Consider the following 27472-nt stretch of genomic DNA (forward strand, 5'->3'; position numbering starts at 1 on the left):
AAATACAATTTGTGGTGGTAGTTACTAGTGAAAGAGAGACATAAAAGGGAGAGATATAAGAGAGTCCTAGAGGATCAATCTACATTGTTGGCAACAAGAATTTCGAGACGGAGCTATGGTTGTTTAGCAACATGTCCGAGCATAAGTTTTGCTAGGGATGGAGCGATTGGAGAGTTTATGCGAAATGGTGGTTGATGAATATTTTCTTCCAAGGAAAATTCACAAACTATGATCTTGCCAAGTTTGCCAACTTAGTGCTATAAGAAGTTGATGCAAGATTTCCTTAGCGGCACATTGATTTCCTTGAATCTCCATACTATCCAAAGAATATGAAGATCCGGGTGTGAATCTATTCAAATTTAGGCATGAGAGCAAAGAGGACCAAATGCTTCTACTAAACGGACATTTTATGAAAAGGCCAGTTGTTATTTCAACCCCCAAGCCTCAATTCACCATCCAACTTTTTTTTAGTGGCAAGGGCCTCTCCAATGTCCAATCTATTCTTCAAGGCAAGATATATGAACGCTTCAACTTTCTCCAGTACATTTACTTTTTAAGTAATTGCTTGTAACAATTAAGAGAGAGAGTAAGAAAATATTTAATTAAAAAATTGAGCTATATAAAAAGATTTTCTCTCTCTCTCTCTCTCTCTCTCTTCTCGTGCCATGCTAAAGGAGACACCAACGTGTTACTCTCTCCTTCTGCCATACTAAACAGACGCCAACGGTCCCTTCAAATAGAGCATCAATAGGTGGGATGTTTCATTCTACTCAAATTTAGAAACCAACCCGTTGAAATATTTGGAGAAGAAGAGAAAAACAAAAGAAAAAAAGAGAGAAAAACGATTTTATTTCTCTATACTTGCATATTCAGTACATCTCAAGAGTTATATATACTCGTGTACAGACTCCATATATGAAAAATAATATAGGTTGATATAGGATCTCACTAACAATAGAAAATATCATAGATAATACAGGTTGTCATGTGATCTCTAAAATCACTCTAACAAGATTATACTAACAAAGAAAACTAATCTAGGTTGACACAAAATCAGGCTGATAAACAAAAATATTATATTTACCAAAAAAAAAATATTATGAGTGATGCAGGTTGTTACATAATCTCTAAAATTATTCTGACATTCCAAGGTCAATATGGTAGGTCTCGCCTGAACACGAGGTGGCCAATATTTTTTTCAATCAACTTTCTACTCCTCAATTTTTTTTTTTTTCCCTAAAACACCATTATTATTTTAATAGCCTTTTAAGAAGTGGCATTTGCTATTTTGCTTCCAGCTCGGCGGATTCGGGACCCGTACCTATGGCCTATGGGCCAACGTGAGAACTACCAGCGGTGCGGCCCGGTCTGTTTCAGCGGAGAGGCGTCCCTCGCTGACGGCCAAATTGAAATCCACGCTGCCCGGGAACCGCCGTCGCGCTTGTTTGTACTCGGGTTCAACATTCCCGGACCCGAGACCCGGTGAACCAAACCCCGTATTACAACATCGTCTGGCTCTGGCTCTCATGGTCTTATTACCGTTAACCCGAAAACAATTCCGCCGCGGTACCCCCAGCTCCCTTCCACTCCGTCGCATCTCTCGTCGCCGTCCATCCAGGAAACCCTTCCAAGAAGAGGCGGGAGGAATGGTGACGGCGTTCGAGACCCACGCGCTTCAATTGGAGCGGCGGCATCCTTCGGCGTTTCATCGGATCCTTCTCCTCCTGCTATTCTTCTCCCTCTTGCTTGCGGTTCACCTTCCCGTTCGGTCCTCCATGATGCACAACAAGAACTGGGCCGTCTTGGTTTGCACCTCCCGTTTCTGGTAACCCACATTTATATATCTACCTAATTCTTTGTTTTGTCGGTGCAAGAAGAGTTTCTTGATTCTTCTTTCTCCTTTTCTTTTCTTCTCTTTTTTTCCTGGGCTTGTGTAGTGTCGGGTGTGTGGTATTTTGAATGTTTCCTGTACCCTAACGAATTATTGACCATGGGTTCGGCTGCCAAGAAAAGGGGTGAATCTTGATTTCATTGGGCAGTCTTCTTAGGTTTTGATTTCAATGTCGTCTTTGAAGAAGCCTTGTACCAGCGAATTGTTTAGGTTGCCACTTTTCAAGAAAAGGTCGAATCTTGAATTCAACGGGCAGTCTTGTTAGGTCTTGATTTCCATGCCGTCTTTGAAGATGCCCCATACTTGTCGGTCGAGAAAGGGTTGAATCATGATTTTAATACGCAATCTCGTTAAGGATCGAATCCAGTGGAGGCGGTCTTTTCATCTTCTTTCTTCATCCAGACAACTTTCAAAATATAAGGAAGTTCAGGGAGATTGCTCCTTGGTTCGATGAGTTCGGTGAGAACAGTAAGATCGGTTTCCCTATTTGCCAGCCGTTGCACTAGGTTCCATGGCAGGTTGGTTTGTGTTGTTCAAAATCTTCTTGGCCATAAAAGCATTGCAAAGTCTTAGACAGTTGACACGAGGTAGATGGCTAGTTGATGAAAAATATGCTCCATCTATACATGAGCCTCTTTGATTTAGAATTATGCTCCATAACTGCTCCTCTTTCTTGCAAGAGTCTGGAAAGATTGTAGTGACGAGGCTTTTTTAGGGTTTAGAGGATATTAGCGGTTTTCACTTAACTGGCAGGAAATATGTTTCACCTGATGCTTTTTAATGTTCATTGACAACAACTAAGAACAAGAGGGTTTGTGGGAAGAGATGCGAGACTGTAGAGGAGATAATGGCAAAAGATAAATTTGGAACCATAGCTTTTCTGAAAGAGATATAACATATTCAGGAAATTGCTTGTTTGTGCATATTAAGAAAGGGTAATATTCTCAAGGTGGTAAGTGTTTATTAATCTTTTATCTGCGAATATGGAGTAATAAGAGGCGAGGTTGGGCAAATGGGGCCAGGATGGATGAGGGATTACTCAGAACTCAGAAGTTCGTTCAAATATAAAGGAAAATTATATTGTGAATGATTAGGCTGGGGATAATGTGCGTTCAGCAATAATCTAATTTTTTGTACTATTGGAATAAGAGTTCCACTCTAGCCTCATTCTGGGTGTTGATGTTATTCATGTTCTCCTTGTTTTCTCAGTTTCTGTCTATATCTCACCATGTGCTTATTATATGTCTGCTAGTCTTCAGACATTTCAGTCTTTCACTAATGTTGTGGTTAGGGACTAGACTTGGAAGAAAAGGGAAAGGATCGTTTATGCGATGGTCCTACCATATCCTGTTTTTGCAAATGGTTTGTCTATAACTGACATGCATCAGCTCCAGCTAGTCAATTATTCAGTGTCAGATTTTTAATTGTGCATGCTCTTGCGCCTTAATATTATGGAAAAAAACTACTATTGCTATGTCTGTCTACCTGAAACTATGGTCATATATAATAAACATTGCTTACTTTGAATCATCTATGACTTTGTGGTTGGCGCCATTATTTATGTTTACCATTCTGCTCTTATTGCTTTGTTATTTGGTGTTATGTTGCCTTCAGTTTGATGGTTAAACCTGATTTGCATGCATCGCCTTGTAAATTTTACACGAAGGTCCTGCTCTTGTCATGTAAGTTTAAAAGATTCTTAGACAAAATTAAGTTGCTTGAGGCGATGTTTCAGATAGTTGGACTGTATTTTCACATTGAATATCTATGCTTCTCATGCTCCACTCCTTACCATGACATGCTCATGGCATTGCCTTTTTTCTTTTTTTGCTGTCAGTTATCAGTATAAATTTTGCTCATGAGGAGATGTGCAGTTATTACTGGCCTATTGCACCTTTGCTGCCACAAACATACCATTTGAAGCACAAAATTTGGTATCTTTAAAGAAGGCATGCGTGGGCATCAGCCCTCACATTTTCAATTTTAGATGTGTATAAAAAATATTTATTTTATTTTTTATATTCCTCATCAATATATTTGAACACTATACTGTTTCAATCTAATCAGAATATGGATGCAGAACTAATTGCAAGTTCGCATAAGTGGAAAAGATTTCCTCAGAGTTTGTCAAATTTGTTATTGATAACCACCAGCTACTTGTTAAGACATACGATTATTTTGTGGCATCAATTACCAGTTAATTGACAGCATTGTGCAATTTCTGTCAATGGTAAGGTTGCTTCTTTATTGCTATCCAATCTATGTGGACCTTCGTCAAGCTGCTAGCCAATCTCCTATGACTCCATCAATGAGACATCAAAATGCCCACGATACCCCGAACACAACCCTACCATCCACTATAGGTCTTCCATTTTCACTATTAACACCCATTTCCTCTCAATATTAGCTTTGCTACAACTAATGCCCAAGCAACCAAGTGTGGCATTGCTTAAATAGGGTAACTATCTCCACTGGAATGTGGCAAAGGAGAAAAACCTTGAAATTTGAAAGATTGTTTAATTACCATGTCTTTTGGATGTGTCTTTAGCTTGATTATATTTTAATTTAGCTACCAGTTCTTTTTATGAGGTTGATCCATTGTGACCTGGGGGACTTGGGTGTCACGGGTTCAAAATACAGAAATAGCCTATCTGCATTCGGGGGTAAGGCTGTATACATTTGACCTTCTTAGACCTTACAATGGCAGGAGCCTCATCCATTGGATACCCTTTGTACCATTTCTTTTTAATATGTCTTTGGCTTGATTGTATTTTAAATTAGGATATCCACATTTAGGCCATGCAAAAATGGAGGGTAATCCTAAATAGATCTATTTTACCAATCTAGGTTTAGTGATTATTTTCAAAATTTTTTGGATGTTCCCTTGCCCTCCACCAGTTTTCTTTATTCTGGAGCAAATTTGCTAGGATAAAGCAAGATGAGGATTTTTTCTAGTTTGCTCCACGCTGTCTTGAGTGTTCTCAAGCAAATAGGGCCTTAGGGTAAATGAGCGGTAATATATGTGATAACCTCCCATCCTTTTCCCTCCAAGCTATGTATCAAAGTGAATGCATTTTGTGAAAATTGGAAATTCTATTAGAATTTAGAACCTCTACAAAATTCTCCCAATAGTGGGGTGTAGATACCATTCTTAAGGACATGGCTTGGATGGTATGTATACAAGATTGTTTTATTGGAGCTTGACCAGTTTGTTGGTTTGATGATACTTTATAATTGTCTCTTGATTGGTGAATCTTATAGGAAAGTTTTCTAGAACTAGTGCAAATGAGAATATACACATTAATCTTCGAATGTTGAGGGGATTTGATGGAACTTGAAATTGTTTATTGCATAATTTGCTGCTATGTATGCTACACCGAAGTATGCTCCTAGGTAAGCTACTAACCTTGGATCTGCCTCTTGAGCACGTGGGACGTATTCATTATTCTATCGATCACAAGCAGAAGACTCTGTTGAATCACACTCATGAGAGTCTAGGAATGGATCCGGCTAGGGGTATGTTTCTCTTGTTACCGTGGGCTATAAATCTGTCTTTGCTAGCACTTGGTCTCTCATTTTTTGTATGTATCTAGATCAATGTACTCTATTGAAGCAATTGGCTTGCTTACATACGTGATTATGCATGCCCAAGAATCGGCTTTGCTAGTAACAACCATTTCAAAATGGCAGCACCAAAGATATTTATAGCATGGGCATGGTTATTCCAGACTATGTTCCAGAAAAAGTAGCCTACTTGACAGAATGGGCAGCAGGCAGCCGCTCTCAGCCTAGAGGTAGGCACTCGTGTTTTAGTCCCACATTACTTTGATAGTTGTGGGGCCTCGTGTATTTACAACTTCTACGAGCTGCAAGTGAATGGGGCTGGTGCGTGGTGAATGGACAGTTCGTAAAGCTATTTCTCACCTCAACCCCCTAAATGTGGTCAACGGAAAAATGACAAAATGGCTTATGTTTGGTTGGAGGTTTCAAAGTAGAGAGATGGAAAAGTAGCCTTTTCATGGGAGCAAGCTTCCTTTCTCCTATGGAAAATATAAACCTATGCGGGACATGGGAAACTCATTTTCCTATGCATTGGCAATCGAGGTAAAATCCTTTTTTTTCTAGAAATGCTCTAAACCCCAGTGGCTTATTTCCTTTTTTCTCATTGTAGTCAGTTTATTAAGGACAAAAAGTATTTTATACAACTTTCTTAGAAAAGTAGGTGTTCAATTAAACATAAATCACTCCGGAAGTGTGCTTTCTATACCACTTTTCTATGGTCAACCAAACATGTCAAAATCACTTTTTCAGGCAAGGTTTGCCGTCTCAGTATCAGATCTCGTACGATGCCACACTAATACTGTTGGTACGTTACGGAGTCTTTTCGGCATACCAAGTATCAGTACACCACCTGTATCGGGTACCGCTACCGAACCAGTACGATAGGGTACGCTCCGTACCGCTCAGTTTGGGTCCGTACGACGAATCATGTTCTCAGATATAATGTACCTAGGCATTAACTTCTTAGGAAACACATTCCAGTGAAGTAAAATTCTTTCCACAAACCAAGCAAGTCCTAAATAGGAAGAGAGGGGCACTTTACTAATGGGGGGCAAATGCATCGCACCTGACTGCGATGAATTAAGTAAGAATCTCAAGCTATGGCTTGAGAATGTACATCCAAGTGCTTTTTTTGTGGTTAGACCCTTGACTTTGCAGGGGCCCAATGTTTGTGCTCTTAATTAAGGTATGCCATATTATACCGATCCGAATAGCACGGGGCGTACCATACCGGTTCAGTATCAGTATACGGGTCGGAAGGCATACTGACACTCAGTACGCCGACCCAGCCTCTATGCTGGGCGTACTGACATAGTAATAGGAAGGCACTGGTACGGAGCCTGATACTGAGATGGCATATCTTGCTCTCAACTAAGTAGATTGAAGGGAATCCATCCCATGGAAGGGATTGCACCTACTCACAATCACTTTAAAATTACACTAAATAAAAAAGGCAATATTGATATGATCAAGACATGGCAATGCATGATGGTAAGTGGGACCGAGGGATGCACATCTAGCTCATGATGGAAATTTTACATGTCTATCATGATTTGATTAGGCCTATGAGCACACAATCATTTGAAAAGCAATACTCATTTTTTCCTTAGAAAATTACGGAGTACCTTGCTAAAGTGTGGCTGAATTTTTCCTTATATTTATTGAGTTGCTGATTTTATTAATATTTGTGATTGGAAAAGGCTAGGAATTTAGTTGAACATCGATAGTTTTTCATCTGATGATTAAATAAATTAACAATTCTATCTTTGATGAAAGTTAGGATTGTTCTATTAATCTGTTAAATGTCAGTTAAGTCATCTAAAATTTTGGAAAATATAATCTTGGCAGTTGGATTTGAATCAGCTAGTTTAAGATTTTCTGACACCACCTTTGGAATCTGCAGTTTCAGTCTCCTGGTGTTTTGACAATTGGAAGTAGCAAGAAAGGGGAAAAATCCTACTCTCACCATCTTGACTCAGATGTAAGACCAGGTCTTCTAATGCTGTTTATCCTTGCATGAGAATTCTATGCTGGCATTGCTACAGACCTTAAGATTGCTGCAGCATCTAGCACATTCCAGTTTCATCCTTGCCACCTGAGTTTGAATAACTTTTATTGGAAATGTTTCCTTCATATATTGTAGATTGGTTCACTTTCTACACACTCGCCTTTTTTGAGAAGTTGAACATGTACAGCAATGCCTCATTGAACAGGTAAAACATTTTTTTTGAAGCTTTTCAAAATATAGATTTCTGATTTTACTATACATGTGGCAGAATGCCCTACCCACTCGGTACTTAAGATATCTATAATTTTCTGGCTTCTAGTCTGGTCTGGAAAGATTTCAATGATTGTTACAATTTCTTTTGTAGTCTTTAAAGAGTGAATGCTACCGCAGGACTAAAATCAATGATGTCAATGCAGATTACATAATCCCATTATATTATCTTTGAGGGCTTGGCTCAAAAAGTTGCTGTCATTTTTCGGCACACCTGGACAAACTTGACTTCCCCAGGGAGCCCGATAGGTGCAAGTGTTTACTACCAACAGTTTTCAAGGATACCTCAAATTGACCATCTTTCTTTTTTGGTGGTTGTAACAGTCCTGATTATGGTTGGATTGTCTATATTTGAAGACTCTACATAAGCTTGTTTTAGCACTGATACTTAATCTCGAGGCCTTGATGCAACCAACTGGCATTTGGCTTTATCATTCGCTACCTTGTGAGTGACATTTATGTAAAATACTGAGAAATTCTAATCAACTTATGATTTGTTTTCTTGGCTGTTCATGCTTCATGACCAAATACTGTGCAAAAATCTGCATGTAGTTAGAATGTGAATTCTCTGCTTTAGCTCTCAACATCAGACCTTTCATGCTTTTAAATAGATAAATACACCATGCAGATAGAATGTGAAATAGAAATTCAGCACGAAGAGAGCCCTTCTAGGACTATGTGGTAATAGTGAAAAGGATGAAAATAACAGAAAAGAGCAAAGAATAGAAGTAGAGGAAGAAGAATAGGAAGAGAAGAAAGAGAGAAGTAGGAAGGGCACACATAATAGTGCAGAAAGAGATGAGTGGGAAATGGTGTGTAGGGGAGATTGGGATTACACAATCTCCAAAAACATTAGGTTTGTCAAAAATCATGTTTTAGGAGTCTGGTTGCCATATTCCATCCAGATTGTGTGGTTTTGGCATGCATGTTCTTAGAACTTTCCTCTACCCCCTATAAAATAACCTTTCACTAATGTGGGGAGTATCCCATACAAGATCTGCCAAACCAGTACCGAATGTCGTATCGGTCGGCAACTGGTGTGGTATGATATCAGTCCGGTATCATATCAAAATATGGTGTGTATTGGCATACTAGTTCCATACAAGTGCACCATTTTTGTTTATTTTTCTTGTTTTTTCATTTTCTTGTTGTTTCACTTTTTCATTGTTTTAGAGTTTATTTTAATGGTTGCGGTTGATCCGGGAGGATCATCAGACTCGATGTGGATTGCTTTGACCACTACGAGTAGGGTTGGATGGGGTTCAGGAGCAAGATCTACCATATTAGAAAGCGAAATTGCAAGCCAAACTCCTAGAGGCCATAGCTGGGTCATATGATGTCCGATTATTTTTTTTAAAAGAAAATGGGATAACTTTTTGAGATCTATAACCTAGGGCCAACCTCCAAGAAGGTGAAATGGGCCGAAGTTCTATTGTTTGGTCTTTGAAACAGGTCTATCAAACTGAAAGTTTTCTTTCGAGAAAGACCGATCGAGCATATCTTCTACTTCGTGAAGAATTAGGTGGAACGATATAAGGCAAAGTTGATGTAGAAGTTGAGATCCAACTTTTATATAATTTATTTTTTTACAATTATTTCTATTATTCTTATTCGTTTTTAATAGATTTAGTTTTATTCGACCAGTAGAAGAATCCAACCCGAATTGTGAAAAGGAGGACCTCGCTACTATTATAAATAGGGGCTATGTACCTTAGTTTATGAGTGTGGACCATCAATGAAAGAAAAGTAGATGTAAACTCTACTTTTGTAATTTGTCCATCTTTTTTTTATTTATTTTGAGAAATTCAAGTTGAGTCATTGAGAGAATTCTTCCTTCTTCTGGATCGAATCAAGTTAGTATCAGACCTTCGGTCTTCTACATCTATGGGGGCCTTAGTTTGTGGTCTAGATGCGAATGCATGGTAAGTGGTTCGCTGGGATCTAGAAGCAAAGGAAAGCAAGGTCGAAAACCATCTTCGAGCAAAGCCAAGAAGTTCAACAGTGATGCAGGGAACCAAGCGTTTCTCCATCTTCAGTTTTGATTTAAGAGAAACTAAATCTCCTAAATAGGGGGAGCTCTGATCTAGAAGAATCAAACTCGATGCGGATCACTTTGGGCACTACGAGTAGGGCTAGATAGAGTCCAGGACCAAGCTCCGACAAATCGGGAGTAGAATCGCAAGTCAAACTTTCAGAGGCTATAACTAGGTCATATGACATTCGATTGAGATGATTTTTTTTTGAAATCGGATAACTTTTCGAGATTTATAAATTAGGGCCAACCCTTAAAGGGTTGAAATGGACTAAAATTTCATCATTTGGTCTCCGAAATAGGTCGGTCAAATTAAAAGTTTCTTTTTCAGAAAAAATTTTGATTGAGAATATGAGAGTATCTTTCAATCTGTGAAGAATTAGATGGAGCGACAAGATAAAGTTGGTGTAGAAATTGAGAAATACCTCCAGCGGCACTAATTTTTTTCTCGTAATTATTTCTATTAGTCATTTATTTTTGGAGATCTAGTCCTGTTGTGGAGGGGGAGGGGGCCTTGAATTTAGTCCCACATCGGCTAGTAGCGGAAAGTTTCTGTGCCTTAAATGGGGGGTGGAAATCCTTTCCTCTCGAGGGCCCTTTTGTGGGACAAAATCGTGAGGGCACTAGTCTCCCCCCGTCTGCGCTGGACGCGCGGGCCGGAGCGTCCAAAGCGGACAATACCTCGGGAGGAACGCAGTCCTCTTTCTCTGCTAGCTTAATGTGGGCTAACTGTTGCGTGAGGCTCCGACCAAAGCGTCCGTCCCCGCAACAGATGGCGCTAGAAGGAGGGCCCGCCTCCTCTCTCCATTGACTACCCCTCAGGTTGCCTGGGGGGCTGGTAAAGCCGGGTTAAACCGGCACAGGATCTTCCCGCTGGGGGGCTATGTTGTGGAGGGGGAGGGAGCCTTGAATTTAGTCCCACATCGGCTAGTAGCAGAAAGTTTCTGTGCCTTAAATGGGGGGTGGAAATCCTTTCCTCTCGAGGGCCCTTTTGTGGGACAAAACTGTGAGGGCACTAGTCTCCCTCCGTCTGCGCTGGACGCGCGGGCCGGAACTCCCAAAGCGGACAATACCTCGGGAGGAACGCGGTCCTCTTTCTCTGCTAGCTTAATGTGGGCTAACTGTTGCGTGAGGCTCCGGCCAAAGCGTCCGTCCCCGCAACAAGTCCTATTCAAACTAGGAGAGAAATTCAATCCAAATTATAAAAGGGAGGACCTCGCTACTATTATAAATTGTAGCGATGTACCTTAGTTTATGCGTGTGGATCATCGATGAAAGAAAAGAGGAAATAATGCTACATTCGCATTTTCTCCATTTTTTTCTAATTTTCTCTTGAGAGATTCGAGTTTGAGCGGATTAAGAGAATTCTTCCTTCTCATTGATCGAATCATGAGGTTTAATTTATAATTTCTATGTTATTTTGATGTCTTTTTCCTCTGGTTTTGAGTCTCGACAAACATACTATAATTGATAAATTAATGCAATTGTCACGTAATTGAATGCATGACTACATATAATTGAATATATGTACAATAGAATGGATTTGAAGTACAAAATGCGTATCAATATCTAAATTTTGTAGAGTGCTTATTTCTCGTAGATGTTGGAATCCTGGTCATAATCTGGGTTAGGGATATTACTTCAATTTTCAGATAATTTGTTGCCCATTCCTGTGGTCTATAAGCTCCACCTTTTGGATAGCCGTCCTAATACTGATCCTCTGTCTCATACTGGATTGGCCATCTGAAGATCAAGGCAGCAAAATCTGACATGTATACTACCTAAGACTGTGGAGGTTACCAGGCACTTGAATATGACACATGAATGAAGGATTTCCATGTGGGTCATAGCTTCCTTGTGTGGAATAAGATCTAGTGTGTGACTCAAATCTAGATATGCCCAAGTATCCAACTACATGTGCAAGGTCATCTATAGTAGTAGTGCCATGTCTCAAACACCTCAAAAAGTTTGTCTCTTATATGCAATCGTATTCTCACGGTCTCTACTTGATCGTGCTTCGTGGTCCATATCTTGTATGATATAAGAGTACTATGACTTATTGGTGGATCGAATACAATGGGTTGTAAGTAGTATGCACCTGTGCCATGTCCATTGCTTCCTCCTTGGTCGCCACATGCATCATCGCTCGAAATATTAGTATCATCATCATTAGCAAGATGATCCGGGAAGCTAGTCATCTGAGAGCTCATTGTTCTCGGAATCAAAGTGAATAGACTCCTCATCCTCTCTCTGCAATGGAACTGCAGTTTTCTTTCTTTTTCCTTTTTTGCTGATATGAGGAACTACTTTCTTTCTCTAAATACCCATGTTTGTCTGGCTCTACTGGGTGGCTTGACTAGGCCTACCACCTTGACTGGTCCTACTTGCCTGAGCAGATCGGGTACCATGGTGGTCTCTTCTTAGTCTCTCTATATCAACTCTCTTGGAGGACGTCTAAGATATGGATCCCTATGATAACGATCAGCTCCCCCTCAACTTCTGCGGTTGCTCAGCATGAGCATGGGATGCATCATTCTGCTCATTATTTTGCTTCCATCCTAGCTTTCATTGCTATAAAATTGGTTGATCGAAAAGGTAATCCTAGATCATAAACTTTGGCGGCCGTTGTTGGCCTCCAAGCCAATTAATCATTGGATCCTCATCATATATAAAATTATTGTGAAGTGGATCGTTGTACTTCAGCACTACTTCAATACATTTCAATTTGAGCCTCATATTACAATGGACATATACTAGGTTGTCCAAGTGCTTCCATTTGAGGTGGTTCTTCTGTTTGTTGTAGATCAGAGCAAAGATAAACCAATTGCGTTCGCATCCATTGGAGGAAACCATCTGCGAGAGGATCTGATCGCCTTAAGATTTTGTATGATTTTCCAAAGTGGGACCACCATTCAGCTGCAAATGCAATAAAACAAATTGCTTATCAGATACTACTTATCATAAAACATTAGACTAGTTACAGTCGCTATCTGGAAAAAAAAAAATCTGGATTCATGCTATCTTTGCCTGCCATATTTGCCCTTTCGCCAAAGTTGTGAGAACCCTCCCTAAATGCTTGAGTCTATGAAATACACATATATTATATGATGTCAATGATGTGCTTGAGTTGACAAACTAATGATCCTGTATCCCATTAAAATAACTTGCCTCCTCTAAACATCCGATGGGAACTACTAGATAGGCTCCATCTGATGGATCATATTGCATAGGACAGTCAGAAGTTTCCCATCCATGTCCATTACTGAGATGCTGTATTAGAACTTCATGTTGAGGTAACATTTTGCAATTGATTTAGTTAATTAAAAAGTGATTGTGCTTTTATTTTATTTTATGAGAATAAACAAGTACAAGAATGAACAAATGATGACCCTGATGGAAGTAAATCCCTCCCAATCTGGTAATCCTACCTCTGCTTAATGACATCATTATACTTTTTGATATGCTTTTGGTGTGCCTGCTTGATCTCGGTCTTAGCAGCCATAATCATATGATAAAGGAAGCCCATCTAAGGATATCTTTTGCCATCCGTGGTCTTTAATACTTGATATAATGGTGAGATAGCCTTAACTATTCTCTCATATTGCAACCAAAACTTTTGACTTGTGACTATGCTGTCCATGTGATTGTCTTCCTTTCTGGCCAGATATATCTACTCTTCTGCCACTTAGCACTCATAAACATATAACGTAGTCTTGCCTTCCTTTCGAAGAGGCTATTAAGTGCAATATCATGTGTAGCAAAGCAGGTTACTGTTGGTCTCAATATCTCACTTTTGTTATGCTTCCTCATCAAAGATAGAACCATTATGTGTTGTATATGAATCTAGTAATGGACTGGTCTGTCTTTACAATCTGCTTCATCCTACGGATCTTCTCGATGACTAGTAGTATTGCGTCTATGCAAGGGGCAGCACATAGGATCCAAAAAATATATGGCTACATAATCATCAGAATCTCCTTGGTGGTCTTAGATTATGGTCTGTTATCCGTGACCATCTGCACAACATGCTACGGCTCTATCCATAACTTTCTCCATCAAGCTGGAGATGTAATGGGTGTCATGCACCCAATCTACAACATCAACTGACTTGTAGAAAAATGTTTTCCTTGCACAATATGTCAACAAATTAATGTTGCTTCACTTGCTGGGACTTGTTGAACCATCACATGTCAAAGGCAGTCTGCAAGTGTCCTTACTCTAGGAGAAGGCTATCCATTTCTATAACTCATTATTATTATTTAGCAGCTCACCACATGTCCCTCTACCTAGAGGATTTACACACTGACCAACTCTCTAAATGGAGCTGATAGCATGCTGATAGAACGTCTTGTCTGCCACGTTTGCAAGAATGTGGCTAAAGTGAAACCTCGATGCAATAGCTCTTCACATGTTCTTTATCTTGCCCTTTACAAGTATAATGTCAATTGTTTGCTACTTCGAATCTTTGCCAGGAAAGTCATGGGGACTTACATCGTGAATGGTGACGCCTGCTAGTATGTCTCGAGACTTCTTATTGTCAAAGGTCCGAAACATAAAGTCAATTAGGCTGCTGCCTCTATTGACCTCTCTTGATGACGAGCTTCTCTTGCAGATGGATCTGCCCTAGCTGATCAGGAACTAGCACTAGCCTCATACCGTGAGAGATAGTTCTCCGGATCCCTCGTGTGGGGTGGCTTGGTTGCCCATTGTTCCATCTTTGCCTTTTCTCAATACTTTTTTGCTTGTTTGTCTTAAAATCGGCAAAGCAACGGACCTCATGCGGGCATTTCCTACAAGCTTTGCCTCTATGCATTCAAGCTCTCCTGTATAACCGCTTGAATTTACGTCTCTTTCATGTTATCCGGATCCGATACCTCATAATCCTCCAGATCCCTCAAGTGGTATGAAGGTGGCTTAATTGCCCGATGTTCAATCTCCGCCTTTTTCTCTGCATTTCTTTGCTTGCTTGTTTTATAATTGGCAAAGTTCTTTTTCATCAATCGGCAGACCTCATGCGGGCATTTCCTACAAGCTAACATGTTAAGGTAACCACCGGTCATATGTTGCTTCAACATGATCACTTTTCGTTCCTAAAGTCCACGTCGCACCACTTGCATCTCCTGTGGTGTTGGCCCGAAAGTATCACAATATGAGCCCAACCTATGTCACACCTAGGCTCCTTTTTTTCTTCCTAGATCTATTTCTACAAGTTTGACAAACATGTCATATTTTCACATAAATTCTTAATTATTTATTATTTAAAAATTAGTGAATTTATATTGTAATGCAAAAAATCATTGAATTAGTTGAAAAAATACTCTACATTATCTATACATAATACTATTTTTCAGTAAATTTTATAATTTTATAAAATATTTTAAATTAATTTACTAAATTAATATTTAATTATAAAATATCTAGAATGTTAATTTAGTTCGGATTAGTGTAGCACCTTACTAGGGGTGCTAGATATATTTTTTCAGCCCATGTGTATGAACTAATCACCATTTTTTTATTTTTTAAAATTTGGGCTTAGGTTTGTGTAGTCTAAATTTAAATAATTATTGCTACCAAATTGAGGTAACAAGTAGCATGTATATCCCCAAACATGCTACCAATTTTACAATTTTTTTTTGAATATTGTTTTATTTAGTACTATATTTTAATCTAAATATATTTTTGATCTAATAACTTGTACTATTAATGAAAATTTATGATTTTCAGCATTGAGTAGATTATTCTTAGATCTACAACATATCAAGAAATTATTCTAAAACACATTTGATATGATCTCAAAATGAAAAAAGAGGGCTGAGGAGAGGAACAAGGAAGGAGAGTAGAATTGTACACCGATTTTGGCTTGAATCCAGTGAGAATGGGTATTTTTTTTCTGTCTTCCCGAAATTAAAAAAAAAAAAAGAGAGGAAGAGACAGAGAAGGCACATAAGGCCTTCTCTACCTCCCCCTTAATTACTTCGGCGGGACAAGTGACCGACCGCCTTGATGCTTGTGTCGGTTTAGGCCGGTTAGGGGCCTAAACTGAACCGAATGCCTGTCTTGTCCTGGTTCCAACCCGATACAGGTCGGTACACCCGAATTGGACAATTGAGGATGAGATGGCTAACCTTGATCTTGTGGACACAATATGAGGGTTTACTTGCACCATCCGCTAAGTGATAATTACCTCAATAACTGCTAAACAGTTGGCTTGTAATCTTAAGTCCTATCATGTTTTAATTTCATGCATGAATTTCAGTTGGTATTTGATGTTCAGCAACATTTTAGCAACGGTATAATTGGAAGGACAGCGAGGCAGGACCTTATGTTTTGCCCTTTTTTTTGCTCCTGAATATTTTTTGGTTAGTACAAATATATGGCCATTCTTTTACAGAGATTCGAAATTTCTCAATCAACATGTTGAAATCTGTGTATGTTTATCTCTATTAAAATTTCATCAAAGTGGAATTTGCTCTCTTCCACTGTTTCTTTCCTTTACATTTCTCAATCAAGAAATGTAGCACCTAACCAATCACATAGTATTTTTTGCTTAATCTTGCTAATGAGCCCCACTGAAAAATTCTTTTACTTTTTTGAACTCAACATCATCTTTTATCAAATTTCACATTTCTGCACTGATCAAAGAACATCTTAATATCTGCAGTCTTTTTAATTCATACGATCCAAGTGTGCTGATGTCAACTGCATATTACCATATGGATCTTTGTCAATGATCCCTGTGTGAGGTATAATTTGGGGTTTCACTACCTATATTTCAGTTCATCAGGGTAATGTTTTATTGGATGCTGCTACGACTATGAACAGGTGCCTGTAACAAATTTATTTGGGTCAGTCATGAAAACAATTCACACAGACTCAGCATACACTGGCATCTCAGCTGAACCTAAAATTGAAGCACCATATGTCTTGGAAGATAACAAGGCTGACCGAATAATGTTAGAAAGTGATGCTGACCGGTACAAAACATATGATCAGGACAAGAAGGTGAATCTCTAAATGTTTTATCGGATGAGAGAATCTTAAAGAAGCTAATGGTTTGACATGTATGTGCAGGAGGGGAACTGTAGTTTCCATACATGGTTGAAACATTTACAAGAAAGACTGGAAGATGAGAATGCTGACACTCTAGTGAAATATGGCTTTGGAACCATGATCCTATCACTAGCAGTTTCCACTTGGCTATCGACATAGGCATTCCAAATGACATGCATGGGTCATCATCTTCTGTGCCATAGCTGTACATGATGATGATATTCAGGGTTTGGCATCCCGTCCATTCCATGATATTTCAGAGGTACATTTCTAGAATATTCCTAAGATTTTGTTGTATTTGCTTGAGTTCATCTTCTGATTTTCTAAACAAGTGATGCATGTTCCTCTGTCATGATAATTCTACCTGACCTTGTCAGAATCGTTCTTCTCCTTTTTCTTTTTTAAGGGATATTTAAATTTGGCTTTTTTGCAACCCTATATACGTTACAGTTTTGAAGCACTCATTGTAATAATGGTAATGTCATTGCATGCATCAGATATAAGAATATAATCATCTTTGTCCGTAAACCAAAGCTGGTTAAAATGACTCATCACGAAACTCATTTCTATTTTATGTTTCATTATTGCTTGATATGTAGATATTATTTTTTCATGTTTACATCTTTTATGGGAATCTTTCATATGTCAATATTTGTAGCTTATTACAAAGATAATTTCATTGATTAACTTGGTTGAGGAAATTCTCATTTTCTGCCCCTTAATTTTCTGATAATGCTAGTTCTACTAGTGGAACAATTCTCTTTGCTTTTCTTGTTTTACTTGATGCCTTTAGATAGAAAATCAACAGAAGAAGCATAAAATAATTGTTCTTGATTCTTACACTAAACAAATATCTGCAATATTGGTGAAAACTAGCTACTAGGCACGTGCAATTCACATTGTGGGAAGAGATAGGGCGGCAAGTATGTCTTAAATTGAATAAGAGAGAGAGCGTCCAAACCGTTTGGAAGTTGAATCAAAGAGAAAGTGGATGGGTCCAGTCGTTTGGGAGTCTAATCTTATTGGACAAAAGCGAGAGGGTGCAGGCATGTTATACTTATTGCAGAGAAAGAGTGAGTGAGGTAATTGACATATTTTTTAAGATAAGGCGGAGGGCGTTCTTGGTATGAAAAATGATTGATGGAATCAAAAAACAATATTCCCTAAGATAAACATAACAATTTTATTCCTCTTCTTTCAATCTTTTTGTCGACAACAACAAGAAAAATGAGAAAAGAACCATAAAATCTATTTCATCAGTAAAACAACTCACATTATCAAAAAAATGGGGGCAAAATAATGTCAACTTCCTTGAACAAGTAAATCAGTGATGTTATTTCTGACATTTGACAGAAGCTTTGTGAAAGACAAGTACGAAACAAAAATGAAATCCAAATATCAAACAATATCATAAATGTATAAAACATAAAAGAGTTTTGTAATGAGTTATTTTACCTCCATAGGTTTACAAATAGGGATGGTTATGTTTTTATATCATATGCAAGCAATAGCATTGTTGCTACTGATGATGGATGCTTCCGAACCGTCACTAGTATCTCTCTTGACAAACTATCTCATGTCCCAATTTGCAGTATTTGTTTTTTATATGACTGATCATTATGATTTGCTGGTTTTCTTTCATAACACCATTATTGTTCTGTCCAACTGCAAAAGTTTTTCCAAGTTTATTTGGGATGACTGTCCTCTCAAGGAAAAACTTTGGTTGCACATTTTCATTGACGGCAAGCCAATCAGCATAGGTAGCTCCATTACTATTTTGTGGTTGAATCCTGAAGATACTCATTTGTTGCTGTGGCTAACTTTCTAGCCTCGGCACTTCCATAATCATGGTTGGCTTCTGCATGTGAGATTAAGCCCTTTTTTGTTACTATAAGGGTCGTTAAAGTAACTGTTGGAAGGCCAGTCAACAGTTTTGAAGCATTATGGTCAGGAGGAAGGTTAAATATGGGAAGTATGCTGCCAAATGGAAAGAACTTACATCATGAAAAATGTCAACAAGTAAAGATCAGAGATTTTGGGCAGAAATTTCATATCAGTAGTATGAATGTCTCAAAATGAAGAATATAATTTTAGACTTCAAGATGATAAACTTGAACGAGAGAGATAACCACAGAATTTTGTTTTATTTTTGTTGACAGGTATCCTGGTATTTGATTTTACCATGAGATCTAGATGGGAAGTTTCTACTCCAAGGCTTATTTATTAAGAGTTTTTTTTTTCAGATTGAAGGGCCCATAGGCAATGAGCTACAACGGGGGGTAGCACTCAAATACCTCTACTCCCGAAACCCTGGTGAAAGGGGAATTCAATCCCAGGTCACTTGGTTAAACTATCAAGGACTTTACCAGTTTGGTAAACCAGCACCTTCTAAAAGGTTGAAGTTTGTCTGCCCATAAAATTGGTTTAAAGGAGCTTAATTTCAAAAAGAGATATGGATTTCCAATTGGGATCTTTTGAATTCTTCACCTGAATCATTTCAAAGGCATCAACTGCTCGTATTGTCTTGTTTACACACCTATTATGGAGGGTATGTAGAGAAGTGCCCCATCAAATGGTCACATGCATTGTAGGACTTCCTGCTTTTGAGTCATTCCAGCCATGACTTTCATTTATTGGCAGGAATTTTATGGGTAGTGAAATGGAAGACCTCAAGAAAGTTCTTGCTTTTTAGGGCAAGATTTCTGGACTGGCAAATTTTTTTTTATCATAGGTTAGTGCTTAAGTATGTTAGTTTTGCAGGAAGCTATTTTATGCTTGTTTACCTGAAAAAGAGTAGCTATATTTACTATTGGAGTTGCCTCTGTTTTGCATACCTTAGGAGCTTAACTTTATTACCTGATTAACTGGTTAATTTGTTTAGATTTTGATCAATAATTCTAAATCCACTATTTTCCGACTGGATTTGGTTCTCAGATGGCATGTTGTAACAAGTTGTCTACGACTTGATACATTGAAGTATAACACCATCCATGTTCCAGTTCATTATAATTAAAAATTCTTGAAGTTACAAATGACCATAACTAGAAGGTTAAACTTGGAGGAAATTTAGGAGTAGACATATAAGAGAATTGCTAAGAAAAATAATTTGCTATTTCCATTCATAATAGACATTGAAAAACTATTCTTAGTTCTTATTCATGATAAGAAATCCTATCGGCAAATTTGGTTATTACATTTTGAACATTTCAAGACTGCTAGTTAGATTATTGGTTGCTTATGCATCTACTATTCTATGGCCACGTAACCTAGTGGCATGGGTTAGATAACAGATACAGGGTGCGCCAAGTGTCATATAACAAATACCACTATTCTAATCACCGGTGGCTCGGTGCCGAAAGTAGTTTCTCAAATTATAAGTCGATAGGACCAATGTATAATCTCCATTTGGAGGGTCAGATCATAGCCATGTTGAGAATATATATATACACACACACACACACACACACACACACACACATATATATATATATAAACAATTTTAGGAACTACATGGTCAAATTTTCAAAATTCATTCACAAAGAATATCAAAATATATAACATATTTTAAAATAATTATGGGTGTAATAATAGCATACTTGACCCGTTTAATCAAACATAGAATAGGAATCATAACCAAATTTAATAAACTAATTATATGTTTTCGAAGGTCACATAGAAAGCAAACTTTGAAGCGTTAAGTTACTTACATCACATCCACTTGGACAAGTCCACATAATTCCAGCAAATTTTTTTCAAAATTCTTAATTTATACACCATATCAAGGTATCCCATTGTTGAACATCTTGTCTAGATAACTTTACTCCAAGCGGCGGTGCCCTATGACCTAGATTGGTCCAATCGTTTTAATCCAATCGAGCAAATTACGGATCAAGAATCAGGATAGGGCATAGATAAATTAATAAAAACTAATGACAATAGAGTCCAGCAGTGTTTACCAAGGATCAGGGTATTGCTGACATGCTGCTAAACCAACAGAGCATTTCAAGAACCCTCTACTAGGGTCAAATCAGATCCAAAAGCAACAGGGCTTGGGACCTTGCATTAGGTTTATAGATCAAGTAGAGAGAGAATGATGGAGAGGAAGAGAGAGAAACTAAGAGGGTGAAACAAAACTGACCAAGCGATAGTGTCTGACATCTCGATCGGTCTGATTTAGCTAATCTAACCGGTCTAAACACAGAACAAGAATCTCGATAGGGTTTATATAACAATATAAGAAGTATTGTTGGTGGAATCAAGCGGTGCTTGACATGGACTGGGTTGGGTTGGCATGCTACCCAATGGCTAAGGGTGTTAAGACCCCTTTACCAAGGTCATCATAGGTTACAGGGGTGGGACCCTCTAGGGTCCACCCTTCATCAATAATGAAGAGAGAGAGAGAGAGAGAGAAGAAGAGGCTAGAGAGAGAGAGAGAGGAATTGGCTTTTTCTTTCTTTTTGTTTTTTTTTTATCTTCTTTTTGGCAAAACTAGGGAAGGGTGTTGGCCTCCTTCTAGGAAAGGGCATAGGGAGGAAACGCAGGCGATGGAGGACTGGTGGGGTGGGGCTTCACAGCTGGAAGGTCGGCGGCCAGACACAATTGCAGAATGGTGGCGAGGCATGGCAGGGGAACGGTGGCTGGCGATGCAAGAAAAGGAAAATAAAATCAAGGCATGAACCCATGGAACATCCAAAGGAAAGGCAACTTCTATGCTGACTATAATCGGGGATTGGCTTGAGACAACCACTAGTCCAAAGGTCGGTGTGGCCGTGAGCCAGCAGTCGGAGCCATATTTACTTAGAAATTTCCGATAAGACCCCAAAATAAGGGAAATCACAAACAAACAGAACATCCTTATCCTGGCTAAATTCGATGACTATCTAACCGGAATTCATAATCTAAAGGCTTGAAAGGGTGTAGAGAATGATTAATTAGAAGGTTAGAGGCTAATCACCTTGATCCTAGCGATGTTTGAAGACTATTTTCGGCAAAACAGTGGTTGTGGCGAACGATGATCAGGACGAAAACTTCGGCGATTCTCCGACTTGGAGGCATGGTGTCAGAGGTGGAGATTAGAGGGATCTGAAGTTGGTTTCAAATCATGGCATGCCATACCATACCGAACGGTATCGGGCGTACTGTACCGTACCGGTTCGGTACTATATCGGTGTAGATGGCATACCAACCCTTGGTACGCCAAAAAAACTACGTACCGTACCGACGCTATGCTAGTGTGGCAACGGTACGGAATCCGATATCGATACGACAAACCTTGTTTTAAATAGATGAGATATCGAGGCCCTGGATGTTCTTTTGACGTCGAAATTTCATAAGAATCGAACTCCCTCAGGCAGTCAGACTCCTTAGCGAGTCGGGGAAGTAGTTGGAGTCCATTCCTCCATGCACGTGCGTTCCAATCCCTCACCACCTAGAACGTGCTTGGGCTGAGTCAAGAAATTCCAATTTTTTTTTCAATTTCTAGGTTTCAATTTTGGGGCTGATTTTGGGCTGGGTGGGTTTTGGGCTGATCCACGCAGGCCCAATCCAATATCAGGCCTTAAAAGGCATGGGTTTTACAATTGGTTTCTTATGCATCTACTAGGAAGATGTTCTTGGAATGAGCACAATCAATATCATTGCATTTCTTGTTAATTTTTGGTTTTTAAAATCAATGAATGATCAAACATCTGTAATTTTCATTGTGTCCTTGAGATTGTACAAATTTTTGTTAAAAGCAGAACCTAGGATGAGCAAGATCTATATGAACTTGATGCAGATTGATGAATTTCTAACCGGCACCCATGTGTATCACTTTTATCTCGAAAATATCTGGGAAAAAAAATCTTATCAATTGAAATAGAAACCCTGCAATAACTGGTCCATCACGAGTTGTGGATAGACTGAGCAGGCAAGTTGGACCTCAGACAGGCATGTAGACGGATTGTTAGTATTGAAGCTGCACATCTGTCATTATGATGTGAATGTCGATATTTTGTACAGACTCATGCACTGGAAAAGAAAAAAAAAATGTATCCTGTCAAAACCTAATCATTGGGTCCTTAGCTTGTTGACACTAGTTCCTAGTGAATTGTTGACATAGAGAATCTCCAATGAAGCTTCTAGAGAATGAAGTGTGTCTCATACCCATTGCTTTTGATGTGCATACATGCAGAATGGTTAAGCGTATTGCGATGTCATGATACCGGAATGTTTATTTCTGCTATCTAAGCTTCATCGTATAGACATGCTATCATGCCATGCTTTTTGGAAAATTTTTCCATCTGCTGTCTAAGCTTATAAACTCGACCTTTGTGATTACCAACTGTATTTTCTTTATCATGAACTCAACTTTTTATGCTTAAAAAGCAGCTGTACTTGCCAGTGGTGTTTTCACTAAAGTAAGCTGACTTCTTCAGATGTCTTTGAACTCTATGATCGCATTATCTTTTTAATTGCTTGCAGGGTTTATTGAGAAAAAAACATTTTTCTTTTTTAATCTTATGGAACATATATGTCTTCAACTGTCTGGAATATTTATGGTTCTTCTCTCTTGATGTTTATCTCGAGATAAGGAGAAAACCGTCAAAATGTAGCATGCCAATCAGTTCACATGAATTCGGATAAGATATTTATGACTGGAATTAGCTGACTCAGGTCAGAGGTCTTGAAGACAACCTACATTTGAGCTCTCTACATACGTGACAGATGCTTAAAGAGTCTATTCTCTCAGATTAGATGAAGTTGACTCCTCCATGGTTGGCAAATTCCAATCTTCTTGGGGCCTCATGTTGTGTTACTGATCTGCTACGGCATTGGGCGAATAACAGTCCTTATTGTGGGCCGTCCGTAGGTATTGAGTGCCGCCATTTTTAGTTTCAGCTTCGGAATCGTTCTCATCCACAAAGGATTATTGATATTTAGAGGCATGTTTATGGCATGAAAATAATTAAAAAAGAAGAAGAAGAAAGTTAATGGAAGAGTTTGGCAATCCAGAAGCTATGATACCTGATCTCTTTAATGAAGACCGGCTCGTTCCTTTTCTTCCATAAGGTATCATTCATGCTGCACTTTTGGTCCATCCACCATCCACCGGGTATGTCATCTTGTTCGAATTTTAAGTTACTTTTGAGAACGTTCGTTGAGTATTATAATGACTTCCGCCGTGGAGGTCACCATCTGACTACCGAACTTATCAGGATGGTAGCTTCGAATTTCTGTGAATCCTGTTCTTTGCATGCACGGTGCCTCATTTCTAGTATTACAATTTACAAGCCGCACACGTTGGCCAGATGCAGTTCTGGTTTCTGCAGTCTGATGGCTGCTACCTATATTCGTCCTCCTAGCCAAATTGCTGAATGGAGGACCCATGTCTTTGGGACCCGTTAGCGAAAAAAAAATTCAGGCTTAATTGTGGGCAAACTGCATTAGCATTTAAAGGATATGGTTTGGTTGGAGTGCACTAAGAGGGGCCTAACAATTTTGAGAAAGGTGAGACCCATGGCTTTTGATGCACGAGACGTCTGCAATCTGGCTGATAGATCTCTGTTCTCTCATCTTGCTCTGTTTCCTGATTGATCTTATGTTAGTATATCATTGATTATTCTACTCTTATTATTTGATAATAAGAACTATAAGGGTCATTGCTTAATTTCAAGCGCACAAATTTAGTAAACGGTTAGCATCAACTGACCTGTGCAATACTTGGGGGATAAGATCAATGTAAGCTCATCCGTTGGAGACGCAAAGAGCAAAAAGGGCGGTAGCATGGTGCATTTAAACAACTATAAGAGTGGATATAGAACAAGGAGTAAAAATTTAGATAACTATGAGGGATGAAGTGACATGGATTCCAAGGAAATCGAGAAGAGAAGTGCCCGGATCTCTTTGCTTCAGGACGTGTGTTAGGCATGTGTCTCATTTTACAACTGGAATGAAAGAAACATTTGTTTGTTCTCTTTCTTTTTTTGTTTCCTTGTTTTGTTTTGAGAGAGAGAGAGAGAACACGGCTTAATGATACGTTAGATCATAATCAAGTGATTTTTTATTGCTAGATGTTTAAAGTGGTATAGATCATAATTAATTGTGTGCATCTTTGATTTAGATGCCTGGTTATTAATATGCCCTTGGAGGGAATAGATACCTTCCTCTCTATCAATCTCTTGAAATTTTCCTAGATTATAACATTAATGATGGATCTTATTGAACAGCGCAATCATATTAAGTTATGAATATTCTCATAGAATAGTTTAATGGCATCCACTATCAGTTGCCAGAATATCATTGCTATCGTCATAGCATGTCAACGGGCACATCGTAAAGTAAAATAATTATCATGTCATACCTCCTGCCATGATGCAAACTCTCCTTTATGCTAAAGGATGGATTCCAAGTTTCCATCATATCCTTAGAGATGTTCCTTTATTTTTCACTCTTCTGGTTGAATTGTCTCTTTAAAGGAGAGAGCAACGAAGATGCATCAGCTAAAAATTCAAGCGTTTTTATCAGATCACATTCTCCTCTGAGTCATAAGTTACGAGTATGACCAACTCCACCTGTCTGCCAAGCTCAGACTTCCAACTTCGAAGCATCCATTAACTCGAGTTCCCTTCTCCTCAACGAGACAAAAAGGATTGGGCGTCGGCCCGCGAGAGACATTTGAGCCCAGGAGTCCACGGAGGAATGGATGATCATTCCACACTTTTATTTAGAAAAGGGAGCTGCCTCTTTATTCCCGTTGCTTTGTTTTTTTACTTTTTGGTAATCATGTTTGGTGACAATTTGACAACACTAATCTCTGTTAAACATGAAGATTTCTGTAAATAATGCTGAGAATGATGGTGAGAATGATATCCTCTCCTAGTCAACCCCAGCCCCATATGAGCTGTTAATGATGGTGATGCATGTAGAGAGACATCTCTTGAGTGACGTTTTTTGAATGTGAGTTTCTAAATGATTGCTCAGTTCTAAAGCTTTAGGAAATTACTATAAACCATCTTTTCAGTAGTTGTGGAGTGTCTCCTCATCTTGTTTTTCGGGGGAAAAATATTATGTGATATGCTTTCTTCCTGCTTTTGTTTGCTCTATCACTGTCTATGTCTCTTTGACAACTAGATACTTGTAGTGAACATTTTAAAGAATATGACATAATTTGTCTATACTCATAGTAATAATTAATGTTTGTACATCATATTTGGTAGCATAGATTGAGAAATTAGGGCTTGTTCTCATTACTTTTGTTAACAGACTTTGTTTGCAATACTCAAGAATGTGTCATAGCTATTGGTTTCCAATTCATAACTTTTAACCTGAAGGGTGACCCAGAGGAGGGAGTATCAAGGGACATAGTCATGGTATTAAAATAAATACAAAGGATTTGTCACCAAAAGAGGAGGTTGATACTCGAACATCAGTTAATAATAATAAAGTAAATAAATTCAAAGGGAATGTTTGTAGTTTGCCATATAGTTCCGGACTCTAAACCTTTGCATTATAAAAATATGTTGATGACTTTTTTTACTAAGTATGCTCTACATGCACTCAAATAATAATTATGTAAACATAAACTATAATAGAGAGTGCATTGGTAAAAGTACTGCAATTTAATTTGATTGATGTGATCATAATCATCAATCAAATGCTTGTAATTGAACAAACCACATGCAATGCATACACCAAGTTATAATATATTAAATCATTAGAATTTTGCATTTCAGCCCCACGAAACAAATGGTTACAATTAAGGATTAGTCTTCTGATACATATATAGATTCTCTTCTTAATCGAAGCTATGAGATATTTGAGGTCCAGTGGATAACGAAAATTGGCATATTCCCTCTATATTGATAATGATATCTGGCCTGCCATCATTGAGACGTTGTGGATATAATAGATCAGCTAGATTGGCAGCTTGATGCAGTGAGCAAGAACACAGTGCTCATGCATTGGTCAGCTGACACGTAATCTCTTTCTAATTGTGGAGCCCACATTACTCATATATCAAATTTCCCCTTCTGCACTAATCGTTATGTAGCGCCGAGCTTGTGAGCACCCGGAGGAAGGGACTTTTACCAGGTGACTGCTGTTTGGAACAAATTTGGTAAAATACAATATTTGCCATCAGTTTATTTACTTCTTCTAAGGAATAAATACACTTGTTTTGTCATTTATTAGAGTGAATACAAATGGTTGTTGATGAGGCCGAGAGTATCCCTCGGACCCCAAAGCTTAAATAGAGGGGGGGTTTCATAGTCTCTTCTCCTCGTACGGTTTTGCCCCGCAAAAGGCGCCTCTGAAGAGAAAAAGGTTGCCCCCTTCATTTAAGAAATAGATCTCTCTGCTATCTAGTCGATGTGGGACTAAGTCTGAAACCTTTTATTCCTACAACATAGCCCCTCCAGCGGAAGAGGGTCTGTGCTGGGGTCAAGGAATCTTAACGAAAGCACCATTGATGAGGCCGAGGGTATCCCCCAGACCTTAGAGCTCAGTCTCCACCAGGCTCAGACAGCGGAAGCGACTGCTTTTTCTCAGAGGTATTGTCCGTTTTGAGGGAGATTTCATAGTCTCTTTCCCTTGCATGGTTTTGCTCTGCAAAAGGCGCCTCTGAAGAGAAAAGGGTTGCCCCCATCCATTTAAGGAATAGACATCTCCGTTATCTAGTCAA

The 27472-nt window shown here is 38.7% G+C and overlaps 1 long non-coding RNA gene across 4 annotated transcripts; it reads left to right on the top strand.

Moving 5' to 3' along the window:
- Positions 1–1114: 1114 nt before the first annotated feature.
- Positions 1115–25815, top strand: LOC103718639. Of its 4 annotated transcripts, XR_005513047.1 has the most exons (9): positions 1115–1825; positions 7356–7433; positions 7596–7665; positions 7877–8175; positions 16424–16505; positions 16585–16764; positions 16834–17074; positions 23275–23905; positions 24009–25815. It is a non-coding gene; the product is annotated as an uncharacterized LOC103718639 (long non-coding RNA). The 4 variants fall into 4 exon arrangements; XR_005513044.1 differs by having other exon boundaries at positions 1117–1825; positions 23275–25767; XR_005513045.1 differs by having other exon boundaries at positions 1118–1825; positions 23380–25767.
- The last annotated feature ends 1657 nt before the right edge of the window (positions 25816–27472 follow it).

The sequence above is a fragment of the Phoenix dactylifera genome, chromosome 8, assembly GCF_009389715.1.
Source record: "Phoenix dactylifera cultivar Barhee BC4 chromosome 8, palm_55x_up_171113_PBpolish2nd_filt_p, whole genome shotgun sequence".
NCBI classification, from domain to species: domain Eukaryota; kingdom Viridiplantae; phylum Streptophyta; class Magnoliopsida; order Arecales; family Arecaceae; genus Phoenix; species Phoenix dactylifera.